Genomic DNA, 20,538 nt, shown 5'->3' with positions numbered 1-20,538 from the left:
TAAGGGTCACTCGATCGAGTAAGTGACTTACTCGATCAAGTAAGTGCGTATTACGGGTTGTTTTAGCCGGGTTTTGTTAATAACGCGAGATTAATATAAAAGGCTTCCATCATTATTTTTAATCATTTTATTTCTGAAAACCTTTCAAGAGAAGAGAAAAGAGTTACGTAGTTCGCATTCGTTACGTTATTAACAAATCCCAAAGGCTAAGGTGGTCGGATCGTCGTGTGCTTTACACCGTTGAGTTCGTCGTGTCGAGGGTAAGATTCTTGTATAGTTTTTATGTTGTTTCGTCAATTTTGGTTAAACCCTAATTGGGTAGATTTGGGGGTTTTGGGTGTTTGATTGGCTTGGTAGTAATTGCATGATTGTATATGTGATTATAGGAGGAGATTTCGTAGAAGAGCATTTTGATTAGCTGCTTGTGACGGTCTTGTGATGGCTTATTCCAAGTAGGGTTTCCCAACTCAGTATTGGTTACATAAGTGTTGTTGGTAATTGTTATTGTTGTTGTTGTTGTTGTTGTTGTTGTTGTTGTTGTTGTTGTTGTTGTTGTTGTTGTTGTTGTTGTTGTTGTTGTTGTTGTTGTTGTTGTTGTTGTTGTTGTTGTTGTTGTTGGATTCTGATTTGGTGATTGTTGGTAGTGTAATGTGATTATCGTTGTATAACTGTCTATGATCTTCGGGGTGCGTCCATGGCTGAGTGGAGTCACTTGCGGGAGTGGCTTCACGCCCTTGATTTGCCTTTTGTGGAACCCGCCACAGAAGGGATGTGCACATTAATGAACATGGGTTTATCGATCGATGGAGATGAGCGGGGCTTAGGTGGGAACGGCTGCGGTCCCCCACTGGCGGCAAGGAGTATCTGTTGCGATGGGTACTCTGGCAGGGCTACACACTTCGGTGTGTAGTCAGATATGTGGAGATAGGGTAGAGTTGTGGAGATTGAGTTGTGCTGTTTGAGTTGTTTATAATATGGTTTTATTGCAGCTGTTGTTTTTATGTAATTAGTACTGACCCCGTTTAAATGTTTTAAAAACTGTGGTGATCCATTCGGGGGTGGTGAGCAGTTATTGAGCAGGTATGAGACGAGGTGCATGGGATAGTTGGGATAAGTCACCACGTTGTTGTTTTAGAAGTCTTCCACTGTGTCGAACACTTTTAGTTGTTTAGTATTTGACAGTTTTGAGAACCTTTGTATTTTCTTTTATCAGTTTCGGTTTTGGTTGTAACGCTTTAAACTTTATTATTATTAAAGTACGTTTCGTTATTGTCTATTTGATTATCAGTGCCTTGGGTAACCGAGTTGGTAGCACTCCCATGCCTTAAGTGGTCCTGGTAAGGCACTTGGAGTATGAGGGTGTTACATACGGTTGCTTGGCACCGTGGCGAGTGGGAGCCGATTCAGGCGCTGGTGGCATTGCGGTTGAGGGTACAGCTGGAGCAGGCACGTCCGGAGGCGGTGGCGGAGATGAGTTGATGGATGAGCAGGCTATGGAGTGATGATGCTCCTTTTTATTTCTATCTTGTTACATGGATTTGTAGTTCTTGATACTTGTTTCGTTTGGTACTTTTAGACTTCAGTGTGTATTTTGGCCATAAGGCCGTATTTTGGATACTCTTCAGACTTTTATGCAGGATGTTGGTGTCGGGAATACTTTCCGACTCTTGCTTATTTTGTTTAAGACTTACAAAGTGACGAATTGGGGGGAATTTCGACCTGTGGCTACTCGATCGAGTGCCCCTCACTCGATCGAGTAACTGCAGGGATGACCCTCTGATGGCATTCTGATCTTGACATACTCGATCGAGTGCCTGGTAAACTCGATCGAGTGAGGTCAACTCGATCGAGTGCCTTACAAGCTCGATCGAGTGGCTCTATTTGATGCTTATTTCGTTTAAACAGTTGTTTGTATCGTCAAGTTAATGGTTTTTGTGATAGTGTTTCGTGTTATGGGCGCATTATATCATTGTCCCGTCTCAGAGGTGGTTATACAGTTGTACACATTTGCATGATTTATACAAATTCCGTGATGTTTATATAATTTCGGATGTTAAATCAAATTGTCTCAGGTAACGTGGTATATACTGGTTATAATTCTTGTTGCATAGTTTGTACGATCGTATAAGAAAGTAATTGATGACATGGCTGCTAGTGATGATGGTATATCTCGTTGTGTTGTTCCCTTTCTCGATAATTTCACATCTATATGAGTCATATTTATGTAGTGTCATGGAAGCATCGTGGTTAACATGAGTCAAAATGTGCATTGTGGTTTGTGAGTAATGTCAATGTGGAATATTATATGTATCGGTTTGTGTGACAGTAAAGTTGTTTGATGGTGAACTTCGGGGATGAAGTTCCTTTTAAGACGGGGAAGAGTAATGTCGCGTGGAAAATGATGCAATTGTAGCAATTTCATAATATTTTCATGACATTTTGAAGTATTTAAAATGGTTGTTTGGATAATTTTTATAATGGTTATTGTAGAATTGAGTAATAGTTTGTAATTGTTGAATAGAATAACATGTTGTTGTATCTTGTTTTTAAGTAAATGTTCTCTATGTTGTAATGAAATAGGATGTTAGTAGCAATTAGTAGAGTTGTTGTTAGCAGAAGTGTTGTGTGGTTGAAGTAATGGAGTGGAATGAATGAGGTGTTGTTATGCATCAGTAATAGGATTGTCGTGTTTGAGTGTTGTGACTGATAGTTGTTGGCAAGTAATTGATGAAGAGTAGTCTGAAAATTGTGTTGGTTTAGGTTTGAGTAATAACATGAGATGAGTGTAGGTAGTAATCGAGTTAGTTGTCCTTGTGTGCAATGTGTAATTGGTGATGCAATAGGAAGTTGGTGATTCGATGGGGAGTCGTGTTGTGTAATATGTGCCAAGATAGATGATGATGATGGTTACCTCGGTTCCTTAACCTTGTGAAGCGGGAAGGATAAGTCGAACTTCGAGGACGAAGTTCTTTTTAAGGGGGAACACTGTAATAGCCGTCCTTTTAGGAACCCGTTGACTGACCTTAGACACCGATCTTGACCTTAGGAAACCTCACGAGTGATGTCTTGTGACATAGTGAGCTTTGGTTTGTGTGCCATTCGATCTAGCTGAGGCTACTCGATCGAGTAGCTTGGGAGCTCGATCGAGTAGAGGTCACTCGATCGAGTAAGTTGGTTACTCGATCGAGTAACGGGTTTGCAGCGGGGATTTATAAATCGTCAATCGTGAAATCCCAAATCATTTCTCTACCTTTCTTCCTAAACCTAGATGCCGTCATTTCACTTCTCCTCCACCATAATCCATTTTCCTTGAGGCCTTTGAGGATGCTTACACCACGGGGATGGGATGCTTGAGTCGGGTAGCGGTCTTGACGCTGGATTGCTTTGTATAGGTATGTTACCATCATCATCATCGTTTTCAGTTAGGTTTGTAGTGGTAGTAATAGATGGTTATAATGATTGTATAGGTGGTTTTCATGGTTGATGGGTGTCTTGTGATCGGATGCGGAATTGCTGCGGTTTGCTAAAGGTAGGTTCGCCTACTCAGTAGGGGTGTTCAGAATAAACCGAACCGCAATAACCGAACCGCAAAACCGAAATACCGTCCATTTTTAAGGTTCGATTAACCGAACCGTTTCGACAAAGCGGTTCTTTGAACCGAACCGTTAACTTTATTATGGAAAAGGTTCGGTTAAGGTTCGCAATTTTAGATAACCGGTTAATCGCGAACCGAACCGTTTCACAAAAAAGTAAGAAAAAAATTAAAATATTATATAAAAAACTGTTCGTTCGTTTAATTTTCTTAGTGTATCCAAATTTAAAATTTCTTAAATTGATTAATGCTAAAGTTTAGCTTATTAACTTTATTGTTGGGTATGATATATAATGAAAATTTAATTAAACTATTAGAAAAAATTCCCAAAAATTAACGAAAACTGAAAAAAAAAGTAATATAGAACGATTATCGGTTAACCGGTAACCGAACCGCTAATAACCGGTTAAAGTGGTTAACCGAACCGTTTATAACTGTTTCTAACGGTGCGGTTTAGGTTCAAAGTTTTGCCGAACCGAACCGTGTGTGAACCGAATTAAATTAGAGGTTCGGTGAACCGAACCGCGAATGAACACCCCTACTACTCAGTACTATTGATTGTCTAGAGAGTCTATTGATGTTGTTTGGTTGGTTTATAGTCAGTATTGTTGATTGGTTGTGATAGTTGTAATGTTGTGTGGGTATAGAAGTTGGTGATTGTTGTTGTACAGCTGATTGTGATTGTTCGTCTGTGGTTCTCGAGGTGCGCCCTCGGCTGAGTGGAGTCACTTGCAGGAGTGGCTTTACGCCCTTGATTCGCCCTCCGTGGAACCCGCCACGGGAGGGGATGTGCACATTAAGGAACATGGGTTTATCGCTCGAATAGATGAGCGGGGCTTAGGTGGGAACGACTGCGGTCCCCCACTGGCAGGACTGGAGCTTCGGACAGTCAGAGATGTTTGGTTGGTTGGAGGAGGCGTGGTGTGTTTGTGTTGTGGTACTTGTGTTGTGTCTTCTCTTGTATGTCTGTTATCTCAGTCACTGACCTTGTGTGGTTTTGTGGTGTTGTTTGTTTTTGTTGTGTCTGCCGTGATCCACTATGGTGAGCAGTCAGTCTTAGCAGGTTGTGGTTTTGATCATAGCTGGGTGCTTGGAGGGACGAGTCTATCACGAGTCACGACAGAAGTAGTTTCTCTTAGCTGATAGTGGTTTTGAGTTGTATCTTTTATATCGTCTGTTGTTTGTTTTTCACTTGTAATATAACTTAAATGTTCTTTTATCGACATTTGATTACTACTGTCCTCGGGCAACCGAGATGGTAACGTCCTTGTCTGCTAGGGAAGGTCTTGTTAAGGCTCCTTGGTAGATGGGAGGGGGGTTACACACATACCGGTAACTTAAATACCGATTGGAAGAAATTTGAAATATTGGATAGGACAGATGAAATAAGGGTTAGACGTCCTGCTGGTGACAAAGAAAATCCCATTCCAGGAGGATACCCGAGCTCTAATTTTATCCACAAGTCCCTAAATATTTGTCGCTTCGAACCTTGGAAATCAATATAAATGTCGAGATACTTACCAATGCCTTGATTATGTTTAATATTAAAAGTCTGAAGACGCTTTCTTGCATCCGCAAGTTTAGTATTAGGACTAAAAATAATACCTAACTTGTTGTCATTCATCACCTGACCCGATCCAGTACAAAACTTTCTTAGGATAACGCGTAAATGACTAGCAACATCATTTTTATCTTTCGAAAAGAAAATAGAGTCGTAAGCAAAAAACAGATGAGTCAGAGGGGGAGAGTTTCTGCTAAGCTTGATCCCACCAACCCACCCATCCTATTGAGCTTTCAGCAAGTTACAAAAAAGAACCTGCATACATAAAATAAATAAGAACGGTGAAAGCGGGTCACCCTGTCGAAGCCCACACATAGGTTTAAATTGCTTAAGTGGAGAGCCATTCAAAAGAATCTCATAAGAAACTGTTGTTACACAATTCATAATAAGGCTAACCAGCTTATCCGGGAAACCAAAACCTCGTAACGTAGCAGTAAGGAAAGGCCACCTAACCCTATCATAAGCCCTGCTCATATCCGCTTTAAATGCAAACTTTCCGTTGGCGCCCACCCTATGAGAATTGATATTGTGGATAGCTTCATGGGCAAGCAAAATATTATCACTAATAAGGCGGTCATGGACAAAGGCATTCTGATGATCACCTACAATATACCCCATAATACGAGCCAACTTATTTGTAATACACTTAGTAACAATCTTCATTACTATGTTGCAGAGACAGATAGGACGATGATCTTTAAAACTCTCCGGGTTATCACATTTACGCACCAAAGTGATAAAAGTCCTATTTAACTCCTTCAAAATAGATTCCGTATTAAGAACAGAAAGGGCCGCAGCAGTAACATCATCCTTGACAACATACCAATACTTTTGGAAAAAAGAGGCCGACACTCCATCAAGGCCAGGTGATTTAAGCGCACCCATTTGGAAGACAGCCCTCCGAACGTCCTGTGGAAGAATGGGCTTATTAACAAAATCCATATCTTCCTCCCTTACCCTAGAGTGTAGGTTGTCAAGCAAATCCCCAAAAATGTTGCTCGTAGCAAAGTCCCCCCTGTATAAATCGGGTTATACAGCTTATAAAAGTGCTCATAAAAGTTACGACCCACTTCCTCTCTATCAAAGATCCAATTTCCTGCGTCATCTTTAATTCCCAAAATAAAGTTTTTTCCCGCCCAACCTTTAACCAAATTGAAGAAAAACTTGGTACAAGTATCCCCCTCAACAATCCATTTCATCTTAGCCCGCTGACGACAGTACAATGCGACTGCACTAGCAAACTCTTTTACCTCCTCATTCACACTATTATAGATAACCTCATCTCCAGTTGAAATTTCCAAATTCATAGCCTCCACCAATCAATCATCAAAATCATCCCATTTCTTTTGCCACTCTTGCTTTTTATCTAGCGCCCATTTTTTAACTACATTTCTTACCGAAGCCAATTTTCTCGCAACTCGAAAAGCCAGTAAATCTACAACTCCAACCGGTTTGAATAAGCGACCTACACTCCTCATTTTTGAATGCCCAAACATCCATTTTATATAGTCGTTGCCCTTATTTTTCGTAAGACATAAATCTAATTCCACGGGCGTGTGATCTGAAATCTGAATTGGGTGATGTAGAACTCCTGTATACGGAAACGTGAGTAACCAATCCTTGGTACCCAAAGCTTTATCAATCCTTTCATTGACCCGCTTCTTACCTTTCCTATTATTACACCAAGTAAATCGTGGAGCCTTAAATGGAATATCAACAAGTTCATTACCCATTTTCCAATTCCCGAACTCAAAAGCTCCACCAATAGTATTATTACTATAGCTAAATTTATCATATCCAACAAACTCCACTTGTCTTAGTTGTCTAGGGTATCCTAGGGTTCGGTCTTAAATTCTTCGCTCCTCCTCTTTCTCGAGGCTTCTCTTACGATTTTTATCGTAAGATTGGTCTTTGCTTTTCGTTTTTTCTTTGTTTGCTTTCGTTTTATTGTGCAGGTGTTAATGGAGGGTAGATCAAAGGGCCAACATCGGGATGGGAAGGAGCCGGTAGAGTCTGTTGATGGGTTATTCGATGGGGGGGGGGGGGGGGCAGAAGACGACAAAATGTATTCTGGTGGGCAAATTATGGGCATCGAGGGCCATTAATGTTAAGGCGGCGATTGATACCATGATAAAATTGTGGAATCCCTCGAAACCTATGATGGATAACGTGATCGATGCGAAGGAAAAAAAATTTCATATTTAGTTTTGGTTCGAAACGAGACAAGGCTAGGGTTTTGGAAGGCCAACCATGGCATTTTGATAAGTTGTATGGTGCTTTGACGAGCCAAATAAGACAGGTAAGATCTCCGATGTACCGTTGTTCTTTTTTCCAATTTGGGCACGAATATATGACCTGCCTATTTCGGGTAGAACCAGTTTGGAGAATGGACGTAGGCTCGAGAATTGTCTGAGCACCTTTATGCACTTCGAACATTGCCCGATTGCTGAGTTGGATAAGGCAATCTGTGTCCGTGTTTTATATGACATTAGAGTACCTCTGCAAGCAGTTATTCTTATACGTATGAAGGGAGGATGTACGAGTAATTTTGCAGTTAAATATGAGCGGCTTCCTACTTATTGTTATGGGCGTGGTCTTATTGGATATGGTGAGAAGGACTGCGAGGAGGGGGCGAGAAGACGACAAAATGTATTCTGGTAGGCAAATTATGGGCATCGAGGGCCATTAATGTTAAGGCGGCGATTGACACCATGATCAAATTGTGGAATCCCTCAAAACCTATGATGGATAATGTGATCGATGCGAAGGAAAAAACTTTCATATTCAGTTTTGGTTCGGAACGAGACATGGCTAGGGTTTTGGAGGGCCAACCATGACATTTTGATAAGTTCGTATGGTGCTTTGAGGAGCCAAATTAGATAGATAAGACCTCCGATGTATCGTTATTCTATTTTTCAATTTGGGCACGAATATATGACCTGCCTATTTCGGGTAGAACGAGTTTGGATAATGCACGTAGGCTCGGGAATTGTCTGGGCACCTTTATGCACTTCGAACATGGCCCGAATGCTGAGTTGGATAAGGCAATCCGTGTCCGTGTTTTATATGACATTAGAGTACCTCTAAAAGCGGTTATTCCTATACGGAAGGGAGGATGTACGAGTAATTTTGCAGTTAAATATGAGTGGATTTCTACTTATTGTTATGGGTGTGGTCTTATTGGACATGGTGAGAAAGACTGCGAGGAGGAGCGGAGGCGCAGAAGACGACAAAATGTATTCTGGTGGGCAAATTATGGGCATCGAGGGCCACTAATGTTAAGGTGGCGATTGATACCATGATAAAATTGTGGAATCCCTAGAAACCTATGATGGATAATGTGATCGATGCGAAGGAAAAAACTTTCATATTCAGTTTTGGTTCGGAACCAGATATGGCTAGGGTTTTGGACGGCCAGCCATGGCATTTTGATAAGTTCGTATGGTGCTTTGACGAGCCAAATTAGACAGGTAAGATCTCCGATGTACCGTTGTTATTTTTTCCAATTTGGGCACGAATATATGACCTGCTCATTTCGGGTAGAACGAGTTTGGAGAATGCACGTAGGCTCGGAAATTGTCAGGGCACCTTTATGCACTTCGAACATGGCCCGAATGTTGAGTTGGAGAAGGCAATCCGTGTCCGTGTTTTATATGACATTAGAGTACCTCTGAAAGCGATAATTCCTATACGTATTAAGGGAGGATGTACGAGTAATTTTACAGTTAAATATGAGCGACTTCCTACTTATTGTTATGAGTGTGGTCTTATTGGACATGGTGAGAAGGACTGCGAGGAGGGACCGTATGATGAGGATTACCTGAAGTTTGGTGAGTGGTTAAGAGCTTTGCCGTGGAAGGTAGTTAAAATGATAAGAGAAGGTACGGTAAGGCTGCTAGGGATTTAAGGGTGAAATTCAATGAAGCTGATAGGGAAGACTCGAAGGAGATTATCTCTAATATGATTGAAAAATTACAAAATATAGCTATTGATCTTCGCTCGAAGAAGGCTCTAGCAAAAACTAAGGGTTCTACAGAGGTGGTTGATGTGGAGGGAGTTACAGAGGAGGGGAAGGAGATAGGGGAGAAGGGTGATAGGGCTGAGAAAGGGTACATGGACGAAGGAGAGCAGAGGGGTATGAGAAGGGGTGAGAAGGGGGCTGCTGGGTTGTATAATACGATTGAGGTGGTGATGGGTGAGGGGGCAGGAGGAAGTAGGGACGGGGCCTGGTGTGGGAGAAAATGGTGGTGGGTGCTGTGGGAGTGTGCGGGGATGGAGAAGACTAGCAAGGAAATGAGGGGAAGGTGAGGGAGGTCAGATAAGCGAGAAGGGGACATGGCAGGAGAGATCGAAGAGGGCGAGGGAGGAGGCAACGGTGGGAGATTTGCAGAAGAAATTGAAATTTACAACAGACGGAGGCGTCTTAGTACATGAGGCGGAGGTTGACGGTGGTCAACCTCGCCGGGCCCAATGAATATCCTAAGCATTAATTGTCGGGGCTTGGGCAACCCCGACACGGTAAATGCGCTCCGCTCTCTTGTGAGGAGGGAAGCTCCGCCCATACTTTTCTTATACGAAACTAAACTGTGTGGTCGTGAAATGAGGAGGGTGAAGGAGCAGTTGGGTGGTTACTTTTGGATTGAGGTTAATAGCGCTGGAAGATCGGGGGGTTTAGCTTTTCTCTGGAGAAAGGGAGTTGATTGTACTTTTGTGTCTGCATCCATTCATCATATGGATTTTAGGGTCCGTGGAGAGGAAGGGGAGTGGAGGCTTAGGGGATTCTATGGGTAGCCAGCTATGTCGGACCGTCACTTGTCGTGGGAGCTTCTTAGATTGCTTCATTCGCAATCACAGTTACCTTGGGTTTGCATCGTAGATTTTAATGAGATTCTGTTTTCGACCGAGATGAAGGGTGGGAGTAGACCACAATGGCAGATGAACAATTTTAGATATTCTTTGGATGATTGTGACCTGAGGGATGTTCCTTGGGAGGGGTATAACTTTTCCTTTGATAATGGGCAGGCCGGTGAGGCGAATCGATAAAGTATGATAGATAGAGCGGTATGTTCAGAAGCATGGTCTGGTTTGTTCCCTTTTGCTCGTCTTTAGTATCTTAATAGAGAATGGTGGGACCATGCGCCTATTAAACTTGTCCTAAATAGGAGGGCGGTTGAGGAGAGGACGGGGCGCGAGTTCAAATTTGAACAAATATGGGTGGGAGAAGAGGGTTGTAGGGATGCGGTGACTCATGGGGTGGAACGTGGAAGAGGAAACCTGGTGAACATACCTGAGGAATGCGCGAAAGAGTTGCGAGCGTGGAAGGGTACAAGTATATAAAATATTGGGCGAAGCATTGGACAAAAACTGAAACAGCTGACCAAGCTCAATGAAGGGTCGAGATCATTGGATAATGTGCAAAGGCGACGAAAACTGTTTGCGGAATTGGCTAAACTGAGAAGTCAAGAAGAACAATTTTAGAGGCAATGATCGAGGGCATTATGGTTGAAGGATGGGGATAAGAATACTAAATTTTTCCATACAAGAGCAGGAGAGTGGAAGCGGAAGAATTACATTGCTAAATTGATTGACGACGATGGTGTCACACGAAATGGGGATGAGGAAATAGCGAGTGTGGCCAATTCATATTTTCAGAACTTGTTTCTGACATCTCACCCAACAGTCACGGATGATATATTTTTGGGAATTGGGCAGCGAGTTACTGAAGCGATGAATGACAATTTACGACGAGAATATTATGCGGAGGAGGTTATTGAGGCCTTAAACCAGATGCATCCTTTGAAGGCTCCGAGACTGGATGGCATGAATGGTTTATTTTATCAAACGTATTGGGATTTGGTTGGTCCGAATGTCATTAGCACGGTCCTAGCTATTCTTCGGGGGGGAACTATCGCCAAGAGATATTAATAAAACAAATATAGTTCTTATACCAAAAAAGAAAGCTCCCGATAAAATCCGAGAGTTCCGGCCTATCAGCCTATGTAACGTGGCATACAAACTTGTCTTTAAAGTGTTGGCGAATTGGCTAAAAATTTTTCTTGGTGACATTATCTCAGAAAATCAGAGTGCGTTTACTCCGGGGCGGGCCATTTCGGATAATGTCTTAATCGCTTTTGAAATATTTCACTATATGAAGAAATTCAATAATGCTGAGGGGTTTATGGCGCTAAAGCTCGATATGTCTAAGGCGTATAATAGGGTGAAGTGGGTTTTTTTGGAGCGGGTTCTCACCTCAATGGGGTTCGACATGGGTTGGATTGGTCGGGTCATGGCTTGTGTATCGACGGTATCGTTTTCTGTACTCATCAATGGGCATCCTTCACGCGAGTTCAGACCGTCTAGAGGTTTGCGATAAGGCTACCCCCTTTCACCCTATTTATTTATCCTTTGCGCCGAAGTGCTTTCTAATCTTATGAGACGGGCTGTGAAGCTGAACAGCTTACATGGGGTTCGTATAGCGAGTATGCTTCTTCGATTTCGCACCTTTTGTTCGCCGATGACAACATCTTTTTTATGAAAGCAACGACGGAGGAAGTAGATGTTGTCTCAGATATTTTACGACGATATGAAAGTGCGTCAGGCTAGCTTGTAAGCTTAGATAAGACAACCGTTTCATTTAGTAAAGGGTTCCCGAGACAGAAGAGGAGCAATCTTGCTACAAGGTTGGGTATTGTGGAAGTTGAGGAGAAGGCTCGGTACTTGGGGTTGCATACTGTAGTAGGACGGTCTAATAAGGTGCTCACAAATATTTTACGAGATAAGCTCAGTAAAAGACTGAGTGGCTGGCGCGGGAAAATCTTGTCTATGGCTGATAAAGAGGTTCTCTTAAAGGCAGTTGCCAATTGACTCCCTACCTATGTTATGAGTATTTTCAAAATTCCCGTTAATTTTTGTGACGAACTTAGATCATTAATTTCTCGCTTCTATTGGGGCCATGAAGAGGGGAAGAAGGGTATAAGCTGGGTGGCATGGAGATGACTGTGTAAACTGAAGGGGTTTGGGGGTATGGGCTTCCGAGATTTTCACTTGTCTAACATTGCTCTACTTGGGAAACAAGTTTGGTGACTGTTAACGGAAACTGATAGTCTGTTTGCTCGACTTATGCATGCCAAGTACTACCCGAGTGGTGATGTGATGTCGGATAGTGTTGGAAGCTCCCCAAGCTACATGTGGAGGGGAATTATCGAAGCTAGGGAGGCGTTGATGAGTGGGTGGAGGAGACGTATTGGTGATGGACTATCGACACGGGCCTGGTTTGATGTGTGGCTTCCAGGAATGCAAACAGGGCGGGTGTTATCACCACGAGTTCAGGGGCTCGAGAACATGCTAGTGGCGGACCTTCTGGAGGATCATGGGGTTGGTTGGAATCATGGGCTGATTTCGACCGTGTTCTTACCATTTGAACGAGACTATATTACCAATATTCGGGTTAGTCCAAACAGGCCTTGTGAGTTGTGACGTATGGTACTGGGTTGCGGAGAAAGATGGTTTGTTCTCTGTTAAATCTGCTTATCGTCGGCTGGCGGGTGAGAGAGAGGCTTTGGAGGTGGGCGGGGTGTCGGATTGGGAGAAGAAGAAGTGGTTGTGGAACAGGCTCTGGAAAGTCCCGGTTTGGCCCCGAGTGAAACTCTTTTTCTTGGCAGCTGTGCAGCGAAGCGTTGGCAACAAGAGCAAATATAGCATCTCGAGTTAAAGGTGAGTGTTCTTTTTGTTCTTTTTGTAATTCATATTTTGAGTCGTCTTTGCATTTGTTTCGTGACTGTGCGGTTGCTAAGCGGGTATGGGAGGGTTGGGTCTGGATGATGACGTGGGTGAGGGGCAAGGAGGGGTGCAAGAATGGGTGGAAGCTAAATGGAGAGAGCTTGGGTGCCGTGAGTATGGTTTATTGATGGTGGGATGTTGGGCCTTATTGGAGCACCGGAATAAGGTGGTGTTCGATTTGAAGGAGGTGGATCCATGGAATGTTATCCGACGTGTGACTGACGTGGTGGAGGAGATTGAAGGGGGAGGGGTTGTACGGAAAAAAGGAAGAGAGGGGGACCATGGGTATGAGGGGCGGGGAGAGCACCGAGGGTGAGCTGCACCTCAGTCGGAGTATGTTAAGGTGAATGTGGACGCGGGGGTGAAGGAGGGTGTGGGAGTGAGCCTAGGAGTGGTATGTCGTGACGAGAGGGGGATGGTGCTGTGGGGTGTTTCTTCTGTTTTGGAGCAGGTTTGGGAGCCACAGGTTGCTGAGGCGGCTGCTGTCTTTGAAGGAGTCCGGGAAGTAGTGCAGAGAGGTTACACTCGTGTCATTGTCGAGAGTGACTGTTTATCGATTATCGAGGCGCTCAAGAAGAATGTCCCAGGCAGAAGTGTTCTAGCTTTAGTTTTAGATGATGTTTTATCACTTTGCAATTCTTTTGGTTCTTTTAGTTGGTCGTATACTAGCCGCGTAAACAATAGTGTGGCTCATGCTTTAGCTCATACTTTACCTAATGTTCTCGATAGAGTAGTGTGGTCGGATATCCTACCGCCGATCGCAAACGGTGCTGTTATTTTTTATTCGTTATCTATGCAGTAAAGCCTTCGGGCTTTCCTTTTCAAAAAAAAAAAAAAAAACAAACTCCACTTGATAAAAGTCTCCACAAATAATAGAGGGATATTGAAGCCTATTTAGCCATTCCTCAAGTTCATTAAGCAGAACAACTTGAGATGAAACATTGGGATGACCATAAAAGAGAACAAGATACCAAAATAAGCCGTTATATTTCTTAACCAAAAGGATGACAAAATTATTACAAGCCACAATACAGTCCATATTCGATTCCTTTCGCCATCCCACCCATAAACCACCCGGAGCACCATCAACGTCCATGCCAATTGATTTCACAAAATGATGATCTAAACAACAGACTAACATTATTTATATTACATTTAGTTTCCATAAGTAAAAAAAAATCATACGACTTATTATTTAATAGTGCTCTAAGCTTAGGAATCGTAGGGATGAGCGCATCATATAGTCCTCTACAATTCCAAATAAGACCAATCATGGTTCGCGAGGAGGTTGAGAAGGGCCAACCTCCGCAATGCCTTCAACATCATTAACCGAAGAAGCTTCACTTGAGCAATCCATATCCAGATCAGACACCTTGACACGAAACCCATGTCCAGCCGCGGAACTCATGCCATCAAACCAGTTAGTAATATACTTCTTAGCACTAGCAACCGAGGCAAAAGCGCTACCCGGAACCGACAGTTCATCAGGTTCAGACCTGCACTTATGTTTACCCGCAGTAATAATAACCTTTGGCCTAGGGACCGTGAAATCAGTAGCATAGTACCATTCTCCCCTTCCCTCTGAAACACTTCTGCCCTTTTGCCCAATGTTACCCAGTTCATCCTCCACCACAACCTTTTCCCCAACATCCCCTAGATATCATAAATCTTTGATGAAGTTATAGTACATGTTCACATTATCACATAATCAAAATTTCTAATGTTCATATAACAATGGCATCAAGATGAAGTTTGCAATCTAAAGTGATTATGATTAAATTATTTGCTTTTGATGAGTTTTTTTTTTTAAAAAAAAACTTTATTTCTTTCTAACGAATTATATTGGAAATACCCGGTTTCGAATGTTGAACATGCCGGAACCAATATGGTTTTAAAACATTCGTATGGATACGCTATACGGAAATTCGTATATTTTAAACCAAATCGTCGTGCATTACTTGTATGTTGTTTATTTTTATGGATAAAGGATGTTATTCAATTTATCCCTTTTAGCATGTTTATTTAGTGCAGAGTTAGGTTGAGCAGATGGTAGTCCTTAATGAGTTCCATATCTTAAAGGTTTGAGTGGTGTGAGAAATACAAACTTGATGGACTCACCTAAGTGATTATGGAGTGTTGGTCGCCTCCTGTGAGAATAAATGTGGGATATTCTCCAATACAAACATGAGACAGGGTTTCTATGGGGCCTTATATATTAAACTCGAGGGAGCTGTTCTCATAATTCTGTTATTGTGAGGTTCAAGACTAAACTCGAGGGAGCTGTTCTCGTAATTCTGTTATTGTCAGGTTCAAGACTATGTTCACCTGGTAATAGCTATTTTCTTACTTTTGTTTCCCTTATTTTTGTTTAAGTTTGGACCAATTGGAGGATTGTTGGAGTTTGTTGTTGTTCCAAACTTAAATGTAGTAATATTGTCCCTCATTGGTAGAATAGCTGGGGAGTTATCACCTAAAATGAGAGTGTTTTATCCAATAATACTAACTAGACTATAGAGGAGAGACTATAGTCCCCAACCGCATGCGTCGCTGCCGGCTGGCTTAGCTCGTGGCACATGTGCAGAGCGGTAGGGCTACCTTTTTGCTTATGGTCTAAACAATTTCCTCGTATTCTAGACGTTCGTTGGATGATACCGTTAACATTATTACACAACAATATATCATCTTTATTTCCGATATTATTGCCATTCATTGCGGTGTTTATGGTCATTAAACACAATTCTTTGGTCTTTTTTTCTAGCTGTTACACAATTTTGCTCCTATATATTCTTCCATCTTCATCATATTTTACATATAAAAAATTACATAAAGACAAACATCTCTTTCTTCTATAATCTATTCTATTGAGAACAGTTCCACTTCCGTCTTTGGAGTAGTTTCACTTCCGTCTTTGGAATGTAAGGGCAAGTCCAATGGTGTAGCTTCAGGACTTGCTTGCAATTTCATAAAATTGCAAGTTAGTTGCTACACCATTGGAGAAGGATATATATATTAACTTGGCTTAAGCTACTAGCTTCATTAAGCTAGTTGCTTAGATGGGCCCACATTTACCAAACAACCAAAAAAAAATTAGCTCTATTAGTTTTTTATTTATTCTTAGTATTTGATTTACATTTTAATCAACAAACAAACAAAACCTACGCATGACTCCTATATACTTGTGAAATGTAAACAAACTTTCCCCTATACTTTAGAAAATTAGTTCCATATTTCATGCTTTGTTTTGTTAACTTTCCTTATGTAAATTTCATGTTTTTCCTATATATTTTTGTTAAATATTTCGTCATATTTCGTCTTCCAATTTCAGATTGTTGAAAATAGCATGGATAATGAAGATCCATATAGTCAATATTACTCTCTATTAGAAAATTTTACAAACAATGATATACTACAAAATTCCATACAGAGGCTTTAACGACCTTTTTTTGAAAAAAACATACTTGGCCAAGTGCCCTTCGAGGACTTGCCGTGGCGTTCGTCTCGTAGAGATAAGCGATTTGAAAAAAAATTTGTCCCAAACGGACACCCGAGCGCAAAGTTATGTTAGTTTTAAGAAATTTCGTAGTTTTAATAATTTTGCTCTTGAACTTGCTCTTGAACTGGTTGTCGCATTGAGTCAAATATTTGTTGTGAACGAAAATAGTTGTTAGATTGAGTCAAATTAGCCGTTTTTTAAAACTCGATATTTGGCAATTGAATAGAAACTAGTTGTTGGAGACGGAATGGGTATTTATTCGCACTGTTTTCTTGAGTATGTATATAAGATCTTTGTTTTCTAATGTTTCCTCTTTTCTTCTCCTCTATTTTAAATAAATAAATAGCTCCCTTGTTTATCAATACTAAACATTACCCTATACCAATATGTCTCAACCTCATGATATTTCTTCTTCCGATTGGATGAAAGAAATGGATGATGATATTTGGGATGAAACAGATGATGAAATGGGTATTTATTTGCTTCAAAAAAATTAAATATCCTACAAGAACGTATATTCCTCGTGATCGTGAAAACGGCGCATTTCGACTTTATCATGATTATTTCGCACCCGAACCAGTATACCCGAAACAAATATTTCAAAGAAGGTTTCGGATGGGGAGGAAAGTTTTCCTCCGAATAGTAGAAGGGCTTGGTAATCATACTAACTACTTCCGACATAGAATCGATGCTGCAAAAATAAAGGGTTTGTCACCCCTTCAAAAATGCACAGCGGCTATTCGAATACTAGCCTATGGAGCTCCTGCCGATGCGGTCGATGAATACATCAAAATTGGCAAGACCACGGCCATAGAATGTTTATCAGAATTTTGTCGTACCATTATCGAAGTTTTTGGGGATACGTACATGAGAGGGCCAACTACAGCTGATGTCCAACGCTTGCTCCATATGCACGAGCAATGTCATGGATTCCCCGGCATGCTCGGGAGTCTTGATTGCATGCATTGGCAATGGAAGAATTGCCCAAGTTCTTGGAATGGGCAATATACTCGAGGTGATCATGGCCATCCGACAATTATACTCGAAGCTGTAGCCTTAGTGGATCTTTGGATATGGCATGCGTATTTTGGTGTTGCTGGCTCAAGCAATGATCTCAATGTACTATGTCGATCAAATTTGTTTAAAGAGAAATTGGAAGGAAGAGCTCCAGAGGTTTGATTCACCGCTAATGAGGTAGAGTACAACATGGGATATTATCTTACAGATGGTATATATCCGGAGTGGGCCGCATTTGTCAAAAGTTTCTCACACACGCAAGATCCTAAGAGAATTTGCTTCAAAAAAAGGATGAAAGCGCAAAAAAAGATGTCGAGCGAGCCTTTGAGGTTCCTCAAGCTCGTTTTGCAATTGTCCGTGGGGCCGCTCGGTGTTGGCATAAATCTACGTTACATGACATAATGGATGCGTGCATCATAATGCATAATATGATTGTCGAGGATGAGAGACATACATGCTCAAGAAATTTTAATCATGGTGTATTTTCGGAAACCAGTACTATTGATGTTCAACAGGAGCCTGTTGGAGATTTCGAAATTTTCTTTCCAGGGATGCAAACATCCGAGATAGAAATTTCCATCACCAACTAAAAGCTGATTTAGTGGAACACATTTGGAAGTCATCCCATTTGATGGATTAATGGGAGGTGGTGCTCGACCGCAACAACTCTGCTAAGCGCTAATCAATTTCTCGTCTTTATTATATGTATTTTTAATTTGGAAAATAAAATTCATTAAGTCTATTTATATTTAGGAAAAAATAATTTGACATGTGGGTCCCATCATGTAATACTACGGTTTTCTATGTCTTTGGGTACTCTATCGAGTGAGGCTTACTCTGTCGAGTAAGTATGTTTGGTTTACGAAACAGTGTTCTGCTGATGGGTACTCGATCGAGTATGTTGGGGACTCGATCGAGTAAGGGTCACTCGATCGAGTAAGTTACTTACTCGATCGAGTAAGTTACTTTTACGGGTTTTGATAGCAACGTGAGAAAGATATATAAACTTAATCCGTCAGTTTCTTTTCATTTTTACACTTTTCTAAACTTCACAAAGGTAAAACAAAGTTACGTTGCTTCTCTCTCTCTCTCTCTCTCATTGCTATCAAATCCCAAAGGCTTAGGGTGTCGGATCGTCGTGTTCTTTACGCCGTTGAGTTCGTCGTGTCGTGGGTAAGATCCTTGTATAGTTTTTATACCTTTTCGTTGATTTTGTTTAAAACTCTAATTCGGTATATTGGGCGTTTTGAGAGTATTGTGTTTATTAGATGGTGATTGTATGATTGTATATTTGATAGGGGGTGATTTTGTTGAAGAACGAGTTTGATTAGCTGATTGTGATGATCTTGGTGTTTGCTTATTCCAGTTAGGATTTCCTACTCAGTTATTGGTTACATATATGTTAGTTGGTTGATTGATTGTTGGTGGTTGTTGATTAATAACATTTGCCTATATCGTATTGGAATTGGTGATGGTTGATTTTGTAGTTGGTTGTGATTGTTTATTTGTGGTTCTCGAGGTGCGTCCTCGGCTGAGTGGAGTCACTTGCGGGAGTGGCATCACGCCCTTGATTCGCCCTCTGTGGAACCCGCCACAGAGGGGATGGGCACATTAAGGAACATGGGTTATCGTTCCGATGAGATGAGCGGGGCTTAGGTGGGAACAGCTGCGGTCCCCCCACTGGCGGCGAGGAATATCTGTTGCGATGAGTATTCTGGCAGGACTACGTGTGTAGTCATGTGTGTGGATTTGTGACGGAGTTTGGGTAATGTGTGTGTTGTATCTTATATATTGTGTTTTGTGTAATCTGTAACTGACCCCGTTTAAATGTTTTAAAAACTGTGGTGATCCATTCGGGGGTGGTGAGCAGTTGTCTAGCAGGTATACTATGGATGCGCGTGGGATTAGCTGAGGATGGAGTCGCCACGATTCTGATAGTAGTCTTCCACTGTGTTATCATAATACTTTTGTTACTTTAGTTGTAGTTTGGTTTTAAAACAGTTGTACTTTACTTTACAGTCGGTTTTGATGTAATCGCTTTAAACTTATTTATCTAAAGTATGTTCTTTTATGGTCAATTTGATATACATTGCCTCGGGTGACCGAGATGGTAGCATTCCCATGCGTTATGTGGTCCTGGTAAGGCACTTGGTGTATGGGGGTGTTACAAAGTGGTATCAGAGCGACGATTTTGGAACCTGTAACTAATGAACCTAATGAATCTAGAGAGTCAAAATAAAATGAACCCGGGTAGGAGTTGTTTGGAGCTAATGCAAAGACTTGGGAGACGTTCTAATGTCGTGAAGTCGCCCTACAACTTTAAACCGGTCACTATGGGGTGTCATGGGATCGCTATGTGTTTACTAAGGTTTATATAAATATGATGGATGGATGAGATGTGATTGAATGGAGGATGTGGTAGAAAAAGATGAAGTAATTACTGCATAAGAATATGATTTATGATTAAGAGCATGTTATGTGATGAAAGAGAGAATTTATAATGTGGCTATACTATTAACATGTGATTAGGGGATGTGATATGGTTATACATGATTATGTTTGCGTAAAGTTATATATTTGCTACTGTTGTTTCATATGCACATGTTGTATGAAGAATGTGGTTGAAACGGATGAATTGATTGGAAAAGATGAAGTGACAATTGCATGAGAATATGAATTTCGTGATTAACACTACTACAGATACAGCCTATAACAACGGGTAAAAACCGTTGTAAAATAAAAAAGCGGACGTTGTTAAAGCGGCCGTTGTAGAAGGTATTTACAACGGTTTGCTTATTTAGTGAAACCGTTGTCTAAAGTATTCACCACGGTTAAAAGCCGTTGTTGTTGGGTGTTCTCCGTTGTGGAAAGTGTTTCAAAATTTTGGAGGGAATAATATAACAACGGTTGTCGTATGTATAACCGTTGTTGTAACTTTCCCTCCAAAATTGTGAAGTCTTTTGACAACGGGTTTATGGTACATACCCGTTGTTGAAATTTTTAGTAACAACGGTTCTTTGTTTAATACCCGTTGATGTAATTTTACCTCCAAAATTGTGAAGACTTTTAACAACGGTTCTTCGATTAAAACCTGTT

The 20,538-nt window shown here is 41.3% G+C and overlaps 1 pseudogene; it reads left to right on the top strand.

Moving 5' to 3' along the window:
- The first annotated feature begins 16,811 nt into the window (after nt 1-16,811).
- On the top strand, nt 16,812-18,082 carry LOC141620372 (uncharacterized; annotated as a pseudogene).
- The last annotated feature ends 2,456 nt before the right edge of the window (nt 18,083-20,538 follow it).

This window comes from Silene latifolia, chromosome X (assembly GCF_048544455.1).
Source record: "Silene latifolia isolate original U9 population chromosome X, ASM4854445v1, whole genome shotgun sequence".
Lineage (NCBI taxonomy): Eukaryota > Viridiplantae > Streptophyta > Magnoliopsida > Caryophyllales > Caryophyllaceae > Silene > Silene latifolia.
This window is presented reverse-complemented; position numbering and strand designations above follow the sequence as displayed.